Source organism: Chiloscyllium punctatum, chromosome 26, assembly GCF_047496795.1.
Source record: "Chiloscyllium punctatum isolate Juve2018m chromosome 26, sChiPun1.3, whole genome shotgun sequence".
NCBI classification, from domain to species: domain Eukaryota; kingdom Metazoa; phylum Chordata; class Chondrichthyes; order Orectolobiformes; family Hemiscylliidae; genus Chiloscyllium; species Chiloscyllium punctatum.
Genome location: NC_092764.1, coordinates 2,746,942 through 2,765,990, shown reverse-complemented (window position 1 = coordinate 2,765,990; position 19,049 = coordinate 2,746,942). Strand labels below are relative to the sequence as shown.

Below are 19,049 nucleotides of genomic sequence, written 5' to 3'. Positions count from 1 at the left end.
GGAGACATACATAATGTCATTTATAATGTACCACAGGTATCAGAGTGTTTATAGTGGAGTATATCACAGTGTTACAATGGGCTATATCATTGTGTTACAATGAGGAATGTGGGGTACGTCAATGTATTACGGAGCAGGGTGTGGTGTCAATCAGTGTGTTACAGTGAAATGAATTAGCTCATCAGAGTATGACAGTGAGATGAATGCGGAAATATTGGAATTGTGTTACAGTGTGTTACAATGTGAATTGTGGAGTATATCAGTGTTGCACTGATGGGGTACTTGGGGTGTTACAGTAAGGTATGTGGGGGTCTGTCAGAGTATTACAGGGAGATGAGTTATATCAGATGCTTACAGTTAGTGGTGTGGGGTCTATCAGAATGTTACAGTGGATGGTAAGGAGCTTACAAAGCGATACAGGTAGGTCAAGTGAGTGGATAAAGATCTTGCTCCTCCTGCAATATGTGGGAGATCGGGGACACTTCTCTGTTCATGGTGACCATATTCCCATATCAGCTGCAATTTTTGGAGCTGCAGTTGGACTCACTATGAGGCACACAAGAGGCCGAGAATGTTGTGGATAGAATATTTATTGAGCTGGTCACAGCACCAGTAAGGGCTGCACAAACAGAAGAGTTGGGTTACCACCAGGAAGGTGAGTAAGCATGGGTAGGCAGTGCAGGAGATCCCTGTGGCTGTTTCTCTCTCAAACAAATATACCGTTTTAGATACAGTTGAGATGGCCTCTCAGGAGAAAGCAGCAGCCATATCAGTGGCACTACAGCTGGACTGTTGTATAGAAAAGAGAGTTGAAATGTAGGCAAACAATAGTGATAGGGGACTGTATAGTCAGGAGGACAAATAGCTGTTTCTCTGTCTGTGAACAAGACTCCAGGATGGTGTGTTACCTCCCTGGTGCTAGGATCAAGCATGTCTCTGAGTGGGCAGAGTATTCTGAAGGGAGAGGGTGGGTAGCCAGAGGTTGTGGTCCACACTGGTACTAACAAAATAGGCAGAAAGATCATAGAGATGTACAGCATGTAAAACGGACTGTTCGGTCCAACTTACCCATGCCAACTAGATATCCCAACCTAATTAGTCCCATTGGCCAGCACTTGGCCCATATCCCTCTAAACTCTTCCTATTCATATACCCATCGAGGTGCCTTTTTAAATGATGCAATTGTACCAGCCTCCACCACTTCCTCTGGCAACCCATTTCATACACGTACCACCCTCTGCATGAGAAAGTTGTCCCTTAGGTCCCTCTTATGTCTTTCCCCTCTCATCCTAAACCTATGTTCTCTAGTTCTGGACTCCCCCATCTTAGGGAAAAGACTTTGTCTGTTTATCCTATCAATGTCCATCACGATTTTATAAACCTCTGAGGTCACCCCTCAGCCTCCAACACTCCAGGGAAAACAACTCCAGCCTGTTCAGCCTCTCCCTGTAGCTCAAATCCTCCAACCCTGGCAATATTCTCATAAATATTTTCTGAACCCTTTCAAGAACCTTTCATGACCTCCCAACTCCTGTACTCAGTCCTCTGACCAATAAAGGAAAGCATACCAAACACTGCCTTCACTATGCGACTCCACTTTCAAGGAGCTATGAGCCTGCACTCCAAGGTCTCTCTGTTCAGCAACACTCCCTAGGACCTTACCATTTAGTGTATAAGTCCTGCTAAGATTTGCTTTATCAGAGAGAGATATGGAACATGCAAAGAGAGTTCAAGGAGTTCGGTAGGAAGTTGAAAATTAGAACTTCTAGGGTTGTAATCTTGGGATTACTTCCTGTGCCATGTGCCAGTAATAGAGAAGACAGTACAGTTAAATATGTGGCTGAAGAGCTGGTGTGAGGGGGAGGGGTTCAGGTATGTGGATCATTGGGATGTCTTTTGGAGTAGGTTAAACTTGTACAAGAAGGATCAGTTGCATCTAAACTGGAGGGGCCCCAATATCCTGGCAGGGAGATTTGCTCGGCCTAGCCAGAAGGGTTTAACCTAGTGTTGCAAGGGGACAGGAACCAGAGCAGTAAAAAGACCAAGGAGGAGTCAGAGACTGAGGCGATTAGGCAAGATTTAGGATACATAGGATGAGAAAGGAAACTGCAGGGGATGGACACAATTGAACTGTGGAGCTTGTCCTTCCAAAGTATGTACCTGTCAGGCACGGAGGAAATAGTCAAGTGAGGGAACCGTGGTTTACGAAGGAAGTTGAATCTTCTGTCAAGAGGAAGAAGGAGGCATGTGTAAAGATGAGACGTGAAGGCACAGTTAGGGTGCTTGAGAGTTACCAGTTAGCCAGGAAATGCCTAAAGAGAGCTAAGAAAAGCCAGGAGGGCACATGAGAAGTCTTTGACAGGCAGAATCAAGGGAAACCTGAAAGGTTGCTATAGGTGTGTCAGGACTAAAAGAATGACTAGAGTAAGGTTAGGGCCAGATTCTGGATTAGTGGTGCTGGAAGAGCACAGCATTTCAGGCAGCATCCAAGGAGATTAGGGCCAGTCAAGGACAGTAGTGAGAAGCTGCACGTGGAGTCCGAAGAGAGAGAAGAGGCACTAAATGAATATTTTTCAACAGTATTCACACAGGATAAAGACAATGTTGTCAGGGAGAATATTGCGATATAGGCTATTAGATTAGACGGGATTGAGATTCATAAAGAGGTGTTAGCAATTCTGGAAACTGTAAAAATAGATAAGTTCCCAGGCCTGATGGGATTTATCCTAGAATTCTTTGGGAAGCTAGGAAGGAGATTGCCGAGCCTGTGGCTCTTTATGTCGTCATTGTCTACAGAAATAGTGCCAGAGGACTGGAGGATAGCAAATGTTCCCTTGTTCAAGAAGGGGACAATAGACAATAGTTGCAGGAGTAGGCCATTCTGCCCTTTGAGCCTGCACCACCATTCAATATGATCATGGCTGATCATCCTTAATCAGTATCCTGTTCCTTTATCTCCATAACCCTTGATTCCACTATCCTTGAGAGCTCTATCCAACTCTTTCTTAAATGAATCTGGGGCAGAGCATTCCACAAAGCCACCACTCTCTGGGTGAAGAAGTTTCTCCTCATCTCTGTCCTAAATGGTCTAACCTGTATTTTTAAGCTGTGTCCTCTGTTTCGGCACTCGCCCATCAGCGGAAACATGTTTCCTGCCTCCAGAGTGTCCAATCCTTTAATAATCTTATACGTCTCAATCAGATCCCCTCTCAGTCTTCTAAACTCAAGGGTATACAAGCCCAGTCACTCCAGTCTTTCAGAGTAAGGTAGTCCAGGAATTGACCTCGTGAAACTACGCTGCACTCCCTCAATAGCCAGGAGAGGAGAGACAACCCTTGTAATTATAGACCAATAAGTCTGTCTTATGTTGTAGGCAAAGTTTTGGAAAGGATTATAAGAGAGAGAATTTATAATAATCTAGAAAGGAATAATTTAAATCGGGATAGTAAACATGATTTTGTGAAGGGTAGGTCATGCCTCACAAACCTGATTAAGTTCTTTGAGAATGTGACCAAACAGGTGGATGAGGGTAAACGGTTGATGTGGTGTATATGGATTTCAGTAAGGTGTTTGATAAGGTTCCCCATGACAGGCTATTGCACAAGATAGAGGCATTGGATTGAGGCTGATTTAGTGGATTGGACCAGAAACTAGCCAGCTGAAAGAAAGCAGAGAGTGGTGTTTGATGGGAAATATTCACCCTGGAGTTCAGTTACTTGTGGTGTACTGCAAGGATCTGTTTTTGGGCCACTGCTGTTTGTTTTTATAAATGATCTGGATGAGGATGTCGAAGGATGGGTTAGTAAATTTGCGGATGACAGTAAGGTTGGTGATGTTGTGGGTAGTGATGGAGGTTGTTGTAAGTTACAGAGGGACATGTATAAGCCGCAGAGCTGGGCTGCGAGGTGGTAAATGGGGTTTAATACGGAAAAGTGTGAGGTAATTCACTTTGGAAGGAGTAACAGGAATGCAGAGTACTGGGTTAATGGTAAGATTCTTAGTAGTGTCGATGAGCAGAGAGATCTCAATGTCCATGTACATAGATACTTGAAAGTTGCCACCCAGGTTGATAGGGTTGTGAAGGTGTATGGTATGTTAGCTTTGATTGGTAGAGGGATTGAGTTTAGGAGCCATGAGGTCATGTTGCAACTGTACAAAACTCTTGGAGTATTGTGTACAGTTCTGGTCACTGCATTATAGGAAGGATGTGGAAGCTTTGGAAAGGGTGCAGAGGAGATTTACTAGGATGTTGCCTGGTATGGAGGGAAGGTCTTATGAGGAAAGGCTGAGGGACATAAGGCTGTTTTCATTAGAGTAGAAGTGACTTAATAGAGGCTTACAAGATGGCCAGAGGGTTAGATAGGGTGGACAGTGAGAGCCTTTTTCCTCAAATGGTGATGGCTAGCACGAGGGGACCAAGTTTTAAATTGAGGGATGGTAGAGATAGGACAGATATCAGAGTTAGTTTCTTTACTCAGAGAATAGTAAGGGCATGGAATGCTCTGCCTGCAACAGTAGTGGACTCACCAACTTTAAGGCCATTTAAATGGTCATTGGATAAACATATGGATGAAAACAGAATAGTTTAGATTAGCTTTGACAAAGGGTCAGTTAGACTCGAAATGTCAGCTCTTTTCTCTCCTTACAGATGCTGCCAGACCTGCTGAGACTTCCAGCATTTTTTCTTTAGTGTAGATTAGATGGTTTCAAAGGTCTGCGCAACATCGAGGGCCAGAGGGCCTGTACTGCACTGTTACGTTATGTGTTCTGTGAGGCCAGTAAGACTAAGAGGAAGAACAGACAGAAGTTATTGAACATGACAGGACTGGTGGTTTGAGGTTTATTTATTTTAATGTGAGGTATATGACAACTAAGGCAGATGAACTTAAGAGGTTCGATTATTACAGGTATCTAATGTTTTAGCTATTACAAAGATTTGTTTGAGGAGGGACAAGACTGGCAACTTAATATTCGGGTGTGGTAGTGAGGGATATAAAAGAGGTGGGGGGAGATGCTGTTCTGAGGGAGAACGTGTTGGAGTGTTCATCCAGCAAGACCATATGGATAGATGTCAGGAAAAGGAAGGGTACAATCATTTTGGGGTTGTATGACAGGCCTCTGAATAGCAAGCAGTTGATAGAGGAACCGATATGTGGACAGATTATGGAAAAATTGTAAGAATAGCAGGGCTATTGTAGTGAGTGTGGGAAGGGTATGTTGATATTCTCTGACATATCAATATAAAAAAGAGGAGGTGGTGTTGGGTGTTTTGAAAAGTATTAAAACATCAGGTCCCCAGGACCTGTTCGATCTATCCCATAATACTGAGAGGTAGAGGTGAAGAAATTGCAGAGACCTTGTAGAAACTCTTTGTATTCTGTTTAGTCACAGGAGAGGTCCCAGAGAACAGGAGAATAGCCAATGTTGTTCCTTTGGCCTGTATTTTCCTGGATTATCCCTATTGCCTTCTTAAATAGCGAACCTTCCATCAGTGTTAGGGAAGTTATTGGAGAAGATTCTTAGGATTAGGATTTATTTACATTTAGTACAATATGGACGTAGTGATAGGCAGCATGACTTTGTGTGGGGAAGCTCGTGTCTCTCAAACTTTATTGAGTTTTTTTTAAGAAAGTGACGAAGATGATTGAGGTCAGAGCAGTGGATATTGTCTGTATGGTCTTTAGCAAGGCCTTTGACAAAGTCTCTCATGGCAGCCTGATAAAAAAGATGAAGTCACATGGGATCTGCAGTGAGCTGGTAAGATGAATGTAAAACTGGCTTAGTCATAGAAGACAGAGTAGTGGTGGAAGGGTGTTTTTCTGTGACCAGTGGTGTTCTGCAGACACCATTGCTGGGACCTCTCAGAGTCATAGAGTCCTTCGGCACAAAGACAGACCCTTTGGCCAAACTGGTCCATGATAGCCAAAATGTCCATCCACACTGACCCCATTCCCTTGCATTTGGCCCATACCCTTTTAACTCTTTCCTATCCATGTATTTGTCCAAATGCCTTTTAAATGTTGTTAATGTACCTGCCTCAACCACTTCCACTGGCAGCTCATTCCATATGTGTACCACCCTCTGTATAAAAATAAGTTGTCCCTCAGGTTCTCTTTTATTCCTTCCCCTCTAACCTTAAAGTGATGCCCTCTAGTCCTTGATACCCCAACCCTGGGAAAAAGACTGAGTGCAATCACCCTATCTATGCCTGTCATGATCTTATATACCTCTATATGGTTCCCCCCTCAGTCTCCTACGCTCTAAATAAAAACGTCCTAGTTTGTCCAACCTCTCCCTGTAACTCAGACCATTGAGTCCAGGCAATATCCTCATAAATTTCTTCTGCACTCCTTCCAGTTTATAACATCTTTCCTATAACGAGGTGATCAATACTGAACACAGTACTTCAAGTGCGGCCTCACCAACGTCCTGTACAACTGCAACATAACTTCCCCACTTCTACACTCAATGCCCTGACTGATGAAGGCTTGTACAAGCCTTCTTCACTGCCCTGTCTACCTGTGACTTTACTTTCAAAGAACTGTGCACCTGAACTCCAAGGTCCCTCTGTTCCACTACACTCCTTAAAGCCCTACCATTCACCATGAAACTCCAACCTTGATTTGACTTTCCAAAATGCAAGACCTCACACTTATCTATATTGAACTCCATTTGCCATATCTTGGCCTACTTCTCCAGCTGATCAAGAACCTGCTGCAATTTCTGATAACCTTCCTCACTGTCCACGATATCACCTATTTTACTGTCATCAGCAAACTTACTAATCACACATTGTACATTCTCATCCAAATCATTGATATAGATAAAAAACAGCAATGGGCCCAGCACCAACTCCTGAGGCACTCCATTAATCACAGGCCTCCAGTCTGACAGGCATCTTTCCATTATTACCTTCTGTTTTCCTACCATCAAGTTAACTGTGTAACCAATAGCCAGCTCACCCTGGTTTCCATATAGTCTGATCTTCCAGAGCAGCTTACCAAGTGGAGCCTTACTGAAATCCAATTAGACTACGTCTACTGCCCTGCCCTTATCAACTTGTCATTTCGTCAAAGAACTCTAACAAAATTGAGGCATGATCTCCCACTTACAAAAATATGCTGACTACTACTAATCAAACCCTGTCTTTCCAAATGCATATATATCTTATCCCTCAGAATCTTCGCAAGTAACTTACCTAGGGTGGCACGGTGGCTCAGTGGATAGCACTGCAGCCTCACACATCAGGGACCCAGGTTAGATTCCAGCCTTGGGTGACTGTGTGGAGTTTGCACATTCTCCCTGTGTCTGCATGGGTTTCCTCCCACAGTCCAAAGATGTACAGGTCAGGTGGATTGGCCATGCTAAATTGCCTGTAGTGTTAAGTACATTAGTCAGAGGGAAATGGGTCTGGGTAGGTTGCTCTTTGGAGGGTCGGTGTGGACTTGTTGGGCCGAAGGGCCTATTTCCACACTGTGGGGAATCTAATGTCTACCTCCTACAATGTTAGGCTTGCTGGTTTATAGTTCCCAGACTTTTCATTGCAGCCCTTCTTGAAAAATGACACAACATTTGCTACCCTCCAGCCTTCTGGGACCTCACCCGTGGCTAATGACAGTGCAGAAATATCAGCCAAGGCCCCCGCAATTTCTTCTGTAGCCTCTTGCAGTGTTGTTGGATATCTCTGGTCAGGACCAGGAGATTTATCCACCTTCATTAATTCTAATACATTCAACACCACCTCTACTGTGATATGGACTGTCCCCAAGATATGACCACTAACTTCCTGAGTCTGCATGTCTTTCTCCATTGTAAAAACAGAGGAGAAATATTCATTGAGGACCTCACCCATCTCCTGTGGTTCTACACATGTTCACTTTGGTCCATGAAGGGTCCCATTGTCTCTCTAGTTATCCCTTTTCCTTTAATATCCTTAAAGTACCTCTTCAGATTCATCCCAGTCTTCTCGGCCAAGGCTAGCTCGTGCCCCCTTTTCACCCTTCTGATTTCCTCTTTCAGTAAACTCTCTATCCCCTGTGTACCTCCAGGGATTCCCTTGATCCCTGCTGCCTGTACCTGAGCCACACCTCCTTTTTCTGGTCAAAGCCTCAATGTCTCTTGTCATTCAGGGTTCTCTGTTCCTTCTCCCTCACAAGAACGCATAGACTATCTCACTTTTCTCGGCCTCCCACTTGCCAGAGGTCCCTTTGCCTTCAAACAAGCTACTCCAAGCAACCCCTGCAAGCTCCTGTCTAGTTCCATCAAACTTCGCCTTACTTCAATTTAGAACTTGAATCTGTGGACCAGTTTTGTCGCTCTCCATAACTATTGTTGTAATATATAATGATTTGGAGGAAAATGTAGGTGAATATATCCAATGACTCAGCCTCCACAACCTCCTATGTTACAGAATTCAACTGTTACTACCATTTAAGTGAAGAAATTGTCCTCCTCTGTCCTAAATGGTCTATTCTGTATCCTGAGACTGTGTTCATTCGCCGTGGACTCCCAGTCAGGGAAAGCAGCAGAATGTATTAGTATCTATTACTTACACTAAGGCTGAGAGAAGCACCAAACATGCTGTTATTTACCAAAGCCTGTGTCATGCTCGTGCACAACACAAGGCACAGGCCTGAAGTTCCTGTGAACTGGTAGCCAATGTTTGTATTCTCACTACAGTGGAGGTGAGAATTGGGGATTGGTGAATGGGATGAGCCTGTGGGAGTCTGTCAAGTCCAATGTATGAATGGCTTGCATCACCTTGAATGTGAGTTGATTTGTAAGTCAGTGAGTGGATGTGTGGATATCATCCCACATTCAAATGAAGGAGGCTGATAGCAGGGTCAGACTCACCTCGACATTTCTCGAACTTTACCTCTGGAGTCCCCCAAGGACCAATTTTTTATATCATGGGGAAATTAGCATCAGGTTCTAAATGAAAGTTTAGCACACCCAGCCTACCTTTCTAAACCCCTCCAGTACCTCTGAACTCACTCTGTCTGTCTGACAATAGATTCAGATTTGGCCAAAAGACCATAAGACATAGGAGTGGAAGTAAGGCCATTCAGCCCATCGAGTCCACTCCACCATACAATCATGGCTGATAGGCATTTCCCTGCCAATTACCCACACTCTCCCCATATCCCTTAATTCCTTGCGAGATTAAGAATTTATCAATCTCTGCCTTGAAGACATTTAACGTCCCGACCTCCACTGCGCTCCGAGGCAATGAATTCCACAGGCCCACCACTCTCTGGCTGAAGAAATGTCTCCTCATTTCTGTTTTAAATTGACCCCTCTAATTCTAAGACTGTGCCCACGGGTCCTAGTATCCCCACCTGACGGAGACAAATTCCTAGCATCCACCCTTTCTAAGCCATGCATTATCTTGTAAGTTTCTGTTAGATCTCCTCTCAAACTTTTAAACTCCAATGAATACAATCCCAGGATCCTCAGCCATTCATCGTATGTTAGGCCTACCATTCCAGGGATCATCCGTGTGAATCTCCGTTGGACACACTCCAGTGCCAGTATGTCCTTCCTGAAGTGTAGGGCCCAAAACTGGACACAGTACTCCAAATGGGGCCTAACTAGAGTTTTATAAAGTCTCAGTAGCACATCACTGCTTTTACATTCCAACCCTAGAGATAAATGACAACATTACATTTGCTTTCTTAACCACAGACTCAACCTGCAAGTCAATCTTTAGAGAATCCTGAACTAGCACTCTCAAATCTCTTTGTACTTCGGCTTTAGGAATTTTCTCACTGTTTAGAAAATAGTCCATCCCTGTATTTTTTTTTCCCCAAAGTGCAAGACCTCGCATTTGCTCACGTTGAATTTCATCAGCCATTTCTTAGGCCATTCTCCTAAACTGTCTAAATCTTTCTGCAGTCTCCCCACCTTCTCAGAACTACCTCTGTGTCCACCTAACTTCGTATCATTGGCAAACGTCACCAGAATGGCCCCAGTCCCTTCATCCGTATATAAAGTGAACAGCTGCAGCCAAAACACTGAACCCTGCGGAACACCACTTATCAGTAGCTGCCATTCCAAAAAAGAACTTTTTATCCCAACTCTCTGCCTTCTGTCAGACAGCCAATCCTCAATTCGTGCCAGTAGCTCACCTCAAACAGCATAGGCCCTCACCTTACTCAGCAGCCTCCCGTGTGGCACCTTATCAAAGGCCTTTTCGAAGTCTAGATAGACCACATCCACTGGGTTTCCCTGGTCTAACCTACTTGTTACCTCTTCAAAGAATTCTCTCAGGTTTGTCAGGCATGACTTACCTTTACTAAATCCATGTTGACTTGTTCTAATCTGACCCTGCACTTCCAAGAATTTAGAAATCTCATCCTTAATGATGGATTGTCGAATTTTACCTACAACTGAGGTTAGGCCAATCGGCCTATAATTTTCCATCTTTTGTCTTGATCCTTTCTTGAACAAGGGGGTTACAACAGCGGTTTTCCAATCATCTGGGACTTTTCCTGACCCCAGTGAGTTTTGAAACATTGCAACCAACGCGTCCGCTATTTCCTCAGCCACCTCCCTCAGAACTCTAGGATGTAGCCCATCGGGGCCAGGAGGTTTATCAATTTTTAGACCTTTTAGCTTTTCTAGCACTTTCTCTTTTGTAATGGCAACGATACTCATCTCTGCCCCTGACTATTTTTAATTGTTGGGATATTACTCCTGTCTTCCAATGTGGAGACTGACACAAAGTAGTTATTAAGTTCATCAGCTATTTCCTTATCTCCCATCACTAGCCTTCCTGCATCAATTTGGAGCAGCCCAATTTCTACTTTTGCCTCTCGTTTGTTTCTTATGTATTGAAAGAAACTTTTACTATCACTTCTAATATTACTGGCTAGTGTACCTTCATATTTGATCCCCTCCTTCCCTATTTCCCTCTTTGTTATCCTCTGTTTGTTTTTGTAGTTCATAGATTATATTACTTACAGTGTGGAAACAGGCCCTTCGGCCCAACAAGTCCACACCGACCCGCCGAAGCGTAACCCACCCAGACCCATTCCCCTATATTTACCCCCTTCATCTAACACTACAGGCAATTTAGCATGGCCAATTCACCTAAACTGCACATTTTTGCACTGTGGGAGGAAACCGGAGCACCCGGAGGAAACCCACGCAGACACGGGGAGAATGTGCAAACTCCACACAGAGAGTTGCCTGAGGTGGGAATTGAACCCGGGTCTATGGCACTGTGAAGCAGCAGTGCTAACCACTGTGCCACCGTGCCGCCCAATCTTCTGATTTCCCAGTGCTCTTGGCCACTTAGTAGGCTCTCTTTTTCTGTGATACATTTCCTGATTTCCTTTGTCAGCCATGGCTGTTTAATTTCACCCCTCTCAGCTCATGACACAGCACTAAGTCCAGATTGGCCTGCTCCCTTGTGGGCTCTATCATAAGCTGATCCAAAAAGCCATCCTGTAAACATTCCATAAATTCCCTTTCTTTGGATCCACTGGCAACATTATTCAACCAGTCAATTTGCATATTGAAGTCCCCATGACCTTGTCTTTCTGACACGCCCTATCTATTTTCTGGTACATCTTGCACCCCTGGTCCTGACCACTGCAAGGTGGTCTGTACATAACTCCCATTATGGTTTTTTTTGCCTTTATGGTTCCTCAACTCCACCCACACAGACTCCACATCATCTGACCCGATATCATTTAATGCCATAGATTTAATTTCATTCTTAACTAACAAGGCAAGCCTGCTCCCTCTGCCCACCTCCCTGACTTTTCGAAAAGTTGTAAATCCGTGGATGTTTAACTGCCAGTCCTGAATCCCCTGCAACCATGTCTGTATGATGCCTACCACATCTTAGCCATTTACAATGATTTCTGCTGGTAATCCATCTACTTTGTTACTGATACTCCGAGCATTCAGGTAAAGTACATTAATGCTAATTTTCTTAACCTCATGATTTCCATCACCTCTCGTAATATGTCCTAAGTTATCCTTCCTTTATGCTTCATTCCTAGTCTGCCTTGAACTTAGGGAAACTGGAGAAATCTGAGTTCATCCCTTGTGGTTGGAGGGTTCCTAGGCGGAAGATGAGGCGCTCTTCCTCCAACCGTCGTTTTGCTATGGTCTGGCGATGGAGGAGTCCAAGGACCTGCATGTCCTTGGTGGAGTGGGAGGGGGAGTTGAAGTGTTGAGCTACGGGGTGGTTGGGTTGGTTGGTCCGGGTGTCCCAGAGGTGTTCTCTGAAACGTTCCGCAAGTAGGCGGCCTGTCTCCCCAATATAGAGGAGGCCACATCGGGTGCAGCAGATGCAATAGATGATGTGTGTGGAGGTGCAGGTGAATTTGTGGCGGATATGGAAGGATCCCTTGGGGCCTTGGAGGGAATTAAGGGGTGAGGTGTGGGCGCAAGGTTCGCATTTCTTGCGGTTGCAGGGGAAGGTGCCGGGAGTGGAGGTTGGGTTGATGGGGGGTGTGGACCTGACGAGGGAGTCACAGAGGGAGTGGTCTTTTCGGAACGCTGATAGGGGAGGGAAGGGAAATATATCCCTGGTGGTGGGGTCCGTTTGGAGTTGGCGGAAATGACGGCGGATGATACGCTGTATATGGAGGTTGGTGGGGTGGTAGGTGAGGACCAGTGGGGTTCTGTCCTGGTGGCGGTTGGAGGGGCGGGGCTCAAGGGCGGAGGAGCGGGAAGTGAAAGAGATGCGGTGGAGGGCATCGTCGACCACGTCTGGGGGGAAATTGCGGTCCTTGAAGAAGGAGGCCATCTGGGTGGTACGGTTTTGGAACTGGTCCTCCTGGGAGCAGATGCGGCGGAGACGAAGGAATTGGGAATATGGGATGGCGTTTTTACAGGGGGCAGGGTCTGAGGAGGTGTAGTCTAGGTAGCTGTGGGAGTCGGTCGGTTTATAATAAATGTCCGTGTTGATTTGGTCGCCAGAGATAGAAATGGAAAGGTCTAGGAAGGGGAAGGAGGAGTCTGAGACGGTCCAGGTGAATTTGAGGTCGGGGTGGAAGGTGTTAATAAAGTGGATGAACTGTTCAACCTCCTCATGGGAGCATGAGGCAGCGCCGATACGGTCATCGATGTAGCGGAGGAAAAGGTGGGTGTTGGTGCAAGTGTAGCTGCGGAAGATGGACTGTTCCACATATTCTACGAAGAGGCAGGCATAGCTGGGGCCCATGAGGGTGCCCATGGCTAGTCCTTTGGTTTGGAGGAAGTGGGAGGATTGGAAAAAGAAGTTGTTCAGGGTGAGGACCAGTTCAGTCAGTCGAAGGAGGGGGTCAGTGGAAGGGTACTGGTTGGTACGGTGGGAAAGGAAGAAGCCTCCCCCCACCTTGTCTCAGTCAAATCCCTCGAACACAGCACCACCTTCCTAACCTGCAATCTTCTTCCTGACCTCTCCGCCCCCACCCCACTCCGGCCTATCACCCTCACCTTGACCTCCCTCCACCTATCGCATTTCCAGCGCCCCTCCCCCAAGTCCCTCCTCCCTACCTTTTATCTTAGCCTGCTGGACACACTTTTCTCATTCCTGAAGAAGGGCTCCTGCCCAAAACGTCGATTCTCCTGCTCCTTGGATGCTGCCTGACCTGCTGCGCTTTTCCAGCAACACATTTTCAGCTCTGCCTTGAACTTAAACCCTGCACACATGCTAACCTGCTGCTTATCTTTCTACTTGACTCCATAAACTCTGTTGCTTTCCCTTTCTCTTCTCCCCCGACTCACAAGTTTAAAGTCCAAATGACCATTCTCTTTATCATTTTCGCTAGAACACTGTTTCCAGATCTGTTCAGGTGGAGACCGTCCCATCAGTACAGATCCCTCTGGTTACAAAACTGATGCCAATACCCCATGAAATGGAATCCCTCTTTCCCACACCTATCTCTTAGCCACGTGTTCACTTCCCTAATTTTCTTATCCCTATACCAATTAGCATGTGCCTTGGGTGGTAATCCAGAGATTATGACCCTTGAGGACCTGTTCAATTTCCTTCCTAGTGCTTGATAGTCCCCAGACAGGTCCTCCTTTGTAGCTGTGCCTATGTTGTTAGTGCCAACATGGACCACAACAGCTGGATCCTCTCCCTCCTGCTCCAATATCCTTTCAAGCTGGTTGGAGATGTCCTTCACCCTGGCACCGGGTATGCAACACACCGTGTGGGACTCCTGATCCGGCTCACAAAGGATACTATCTGTCCCCCTAATTATAGAATCCCCTAATCCCCTATAACAACTACTTGGTTGTATGTTAAGTCTCTCACCTGTTAGAACGACCATGATAGTTTCACTTCTTTCATATGTAAATAACAAAACTTTTTTTTAAAAAGTTACATTTTCAGGTTAACTGTAACAATTGGTGTCAGCCCAGATAAGATGTTGGAGGTGTTAGCCCCCTGTGTTCCCTGACTGTGCCATAATGTTTAGACTGATTCTAAACTAAAAAGTGAGTTTTTCCTGTGTTAGTTTTCTCTTTCAGAAGTTACTGGGAAACCTGCTGAACATTTCCAGCATGAGCAACACTTGTTTTCCTACCCACCGATTTAAAATGTCAGAAGTCTGGAATCCCAGTTCAGTTGGAAAAGATATTGAGATATGAGAGCTATGAGGACATATGGAATTTATAGGTGACTTAATCTTGTATTTACAGCTTGGGATGTAGGTGATTTTCAGTTTGGTTCAAATGATAAGCAGCATTTGTGTGGACATGGTAATTATTTAAAAAGCTCAGGTCTTGCCACGTGTTTACTTATATGAGACACTTTCCTCCATAACCTTTCAACCTATCACTAATGTCTGATACAACTGCAGCAACACCTCCGTACTCTTTTACTCTGTTCCTTTGGCAATAAACTCCAGAATTCCATTTACCTTCCTGATTACCTGCTGAACCTGCATCCTAGCTGGCTGTGATCCGTAAGGATGGAGCACTTTGAAGAGAGATTGGATCTTGAGGAGGGTGGCTGCAATAGAGGCGTATAAGATTGAGGGCCGTGGACAAGGTGGATCCAAAGCAGCTGTTCTCCTTAGTTGAATGAGAAAGAACAGTTTTAAAAATGAGAATTTGAAAGAGTGGCTGCAGTTTTGATAGAAATGACCTGATCGCAATTGAACAAATTGTAATCAAAGTTTAGATCCCAGACAACATGAAGTCGAGGGTATGTACTGATGTAGTTTTTGTTAGAAACAAGATGTTGATCGGTCTGTGGACCAGGGACAGTTAGCAATGAGACCTTTTGCTTGCCAGCAATTGTGTGATTGGTTGTTAGGTGGCTGAGCAACTTGAGCTGGGAGCAAATTAGTTAGATTGAGAGAGAACGAAAGAACAGCATTTTGTGGATATTTTTTCAGACCAGAAACTGTCTGTTGTCTCAGTCAAAAACACAGTTTAAACCTGAAAGAAAGTTATCTTTCCTGCAGCATTTGCTGTGAGCTGTGACTTTCTGAATTGGTAATTCAGAGACACTGTTGAAGTGAATTACTTACTCTGTACCGCTTATAAACCACTAGAAGCTTTCAGAAAAGTACAATAGAAAGCCAGATCTGGCCGGATGAAGAAGGATCATCTCAGCATTGAAACTGGGAAGTAAATACCATGGAACTGACTTTCCAGTTTTCCTACCTCTGCCAGTAAAGTATTTCTCCCTTTGTTTGTGTGTATCTAAGGGGGAATTTATAAGGAGGTGAGAGTTTTAGTTAGTTGTGTTATATGCCAATGGCTTTTATCTGTTCACTTGTAGTTGTTGTGTCATTACTTGTGATTAATAATGATTCTTAGAGTCATGCAGCATGGAAACTGGCCCTTCGGCCCAACCTGTCCCTGCCAACCAGGTTTCCTAAACTGAGCTCGTGATTTGCCTGCATTTGGCCCATATCCCCCCTCAACCTTTCATGAATGTTGCTGCTGCCACATAAAAAATGCTCAGCAAAATGAGTGCTTTTGATCATTAATTGCATCTAATAATTAGTCAATGTCAGCATTAAATCATGAAATGGTGTACAGTTGGCAGGTTTTTTGTGCATGATAATTTAGTGCATTTAGAGCCTTTAAAAATGTGTGTATCAACATCCTTACACCAAAACAAACACTGCCAATTTTTGGAGTCTCCTCAAAGCTCTAATAGTCAACTCTCAATAGATTTTAAGTGATTCCTTCAATAAAAACCATATTCTATTTCTGAGAATACTTGCACCTTTAATGGAATAGTGTGAAAAGTGATACTGATAGGACTAATTATGTATACTTTGTGAGAAAATCTTAGTGTATGAAAGTCTTCTATAATTAGTTATATTCAGAGAGATTAAAAAGTCCATGATTAGTCATACAAGCCAAAATCTCAAATTGTTGTTTAATTCTTTGACCCTTCCTTCATAATCATAATTGTATAAAGTTAAGCTGTGCTAATAGATTATCACACTATTCACAATTATTAAAATGATAATGTTTAAAGAAATGTGATTATCACTTTCATCCATGTAACCTTAATAATTTATAAAAGGTGACATTTTGTTACTAATTAGCTAACACTCACCGAAAAACCAAGCTACAATTCCAACTATTGAAACTACATATATAGTTTGCTGTGAAACCACCATAAAAACTGTGTTGATATCAAACATGGACAAATAATTTTTTAATCCCATGGCCTGATTTAATACCTGCACACTAATGAACTGAAACAGTTTGAAAAAGTGACCAAAGGCACTGATTTTAATTTGTACACAGGAAATCACCTGATCCATACAGAGTGGGCAAATATCATGAAATTGACATGTATTAAACAAAAAAAAAGACACTGCACCGAAATTAATGTTTTACCAAGGATAAATGAAACGAATCAGTCAGCCTTTTCCCCCAAAGTCGGCCAAGAGTCCTTACCTCCATTTTGAATTACAGTATTATGAAAATCTCCACTTATTGAAGATAAAACATTGTCTACAATGAATAAACAAGGAAAAATAAACTCCAGAGGACTGATTTACGAAAGAGCTGCTTTTGGAGAACACTTTCTTTTTGGTAGCAGCAGAAGTTACAAAACTGAACAGAGCCAAAAAAGGCTTTTACGATGGAAAGAGCTCAGTTATAACAGTGACTGGAAAGAGACATCAGGAAGATGATTACAATATTCGCAACTGCCGATGGTGCATGTTGTTTGTGAGAGAGTGAGCTCAGTTGACTGCATGAGGGCCACATGTTTGATGTAGCGCCCTTATTACTTTCAACATCTGCAAATAAAATTTAATTCAAGAAAACCTTGTAATTGGTTAATTGCTTACAGTAAAAATAGTTGATAGATTTTAATTCAAGAAGTATAAAGCCTAGTACTAAAGTAAACTTAAATCTTATTTGAGGCCAACCAACCTAGGAGGTTAGAAAAATTGGTGAACTGGTCCATGTGTTCTCACTGGGTCCCAACATAATCTCTCAGACTGCAGGATAATGCCATTCCAGAAGAAACTACCTAATGACTGAAATTCCAGCATGTTAAATCAAATTAGATAAAATTTAGATAATAAATCATGCTCAAACCTTGGAAGTCTGCTCTTTCAAGAACTTCATTAATAATTATTGTTCTATACACATGTATTGCAGGTGACACAGTAGGAGCAGTAAGAATATTAAATACTGGTCAGGCAGGGAACTGCTGGGACATTCCACTAGACAGTGGCATTTTAGTGGAATGCCCTCAACATTTATAGAAAATGTTGCTGAATTTTAAGCACAAGTCATAAAAATATCCAAATTGAATTTTGAGTGATTTTGTTTTGCCGCTGGTTTTTAAAGACGTCAAAAGATGCCAGCCCCAACCACAAACAGGTCACAGACCTAGAATGAGGCAAATGCAGTTCCATTTATCTGTTGGCCTTAGAGGTAGTGTCAAAGATGAAGATGGCACATTTGGCACAAGGATACCAATAGGCACATTTTGAAATAAATTGAATACATAGAGTCATGGAGATGTACAGCATGGAAACAAGCCCTTCGGTACAACCCATTCATGCTGAGCAGATATCCCAACCCAATCTAGTCCCACCAGCCAGCACCCGGCCCATATCCCTCCAAATCCTTCCTATTCATATACCCATCCAAATGCCTTTTAAATGTTGCAATTCTACCAGCCTCCACCACTTCCTCTGGCAGCTTATTCTATACACGTACCACCCTCTGCGTGAAACAGTTGCCCCTTAGGTCCCTTTTAGATCTTTCCCCTCTCTCCCTAAACCTATGCCCTCTAGTTCTGGACTCCCCAACCCCAAGAAAAAGACTTTGCCTATTTACCCTATCCATGCCCCTCATGATTTTATAAAGCTCTATAAGGTCACCCCTCAGCCTCTGACGCTCCAGGGAAAACAGCCCCAGCCTATTCAGTCTCTCCCGATATCTCAAAACCTCCAACCCTGGCAACATCCCTGTAAATCTTTTCTGAACCCTTTCAAGTTTCACAACATCTTTCCGATAGGAAGGAGACCAGAATTACACGCAATATTCCAACAGTGGCCTAACCAATGTCCTGTACAGCCACAACATGACCTCCCAACTCCTGAACTCAGTACTCTGACCGATAAAGGAAACCATACCAAACGCCTTTTTCACTATCCTATCTACCTGCGACTCCACTTTCAAGGAGCTATGAACCTGCACTCCAAGGTCTCTTTGCTCAGCAACACTCCCTAGGACCTTATCGTTAAGTTGGTAAGTCCAGCTAAGATTTGCTTTCCCAACATGCAGCATCTCGCATTTATCTGAGTTAAACGCCATCTGCCACTTCTCAGCCCATTGGCCCATCTGATCAAGATCCTGTTGTAATCTGAGGGAACTCTCTTCGCTGTCCACTACACCTCCAATTTTGGTGTCATCTGCAAACTTACTAACTGTACCTCTTATGCTCACATCCAAATCATTTATGTAAATGATGAAAAGCAGTGGACCCAGCACCGATCCATGTGGCACTCCACTGGTCACAGGCCTCCAGTCTGAAAAATAACCCTCCACCACCACCCTCTGCCTTCTACCTTTGAGCCAGTTCTGTATCCAAATGGCTAGTTCTCCCC

At 43.9% G+C, this 19,049-nt stretch overlaps 1 protein-coding gene across 6 annotated transcripts in view; it reads left to right on the top strand.

Annotated features, from left to right (window-relative positions):
- acsf3 (acyl-CoA synthetase family member 3) overlaps window positions 1–19,049 on the top strand; it is a 76,118-nt gene that overhangs the window by 42,117 nt on the left and 14,952 nt on the right. Inside the window, exon 8 of one of the 6 annotated variants that reach the window (XR_011964223.1) lies at window positions 14,463–14,623. The exons of the other annotated variants lie outside the window; for them this stretch is intronic. The gene's annotated coding sequence lies outside the window, so the exon portion shown is untranslated. The remainder of the gene's footprint in view (window positions 1–14,462; window positions 14,624–19,049) is intronic. 6 annotated transcript variants of the gene reach the window in all.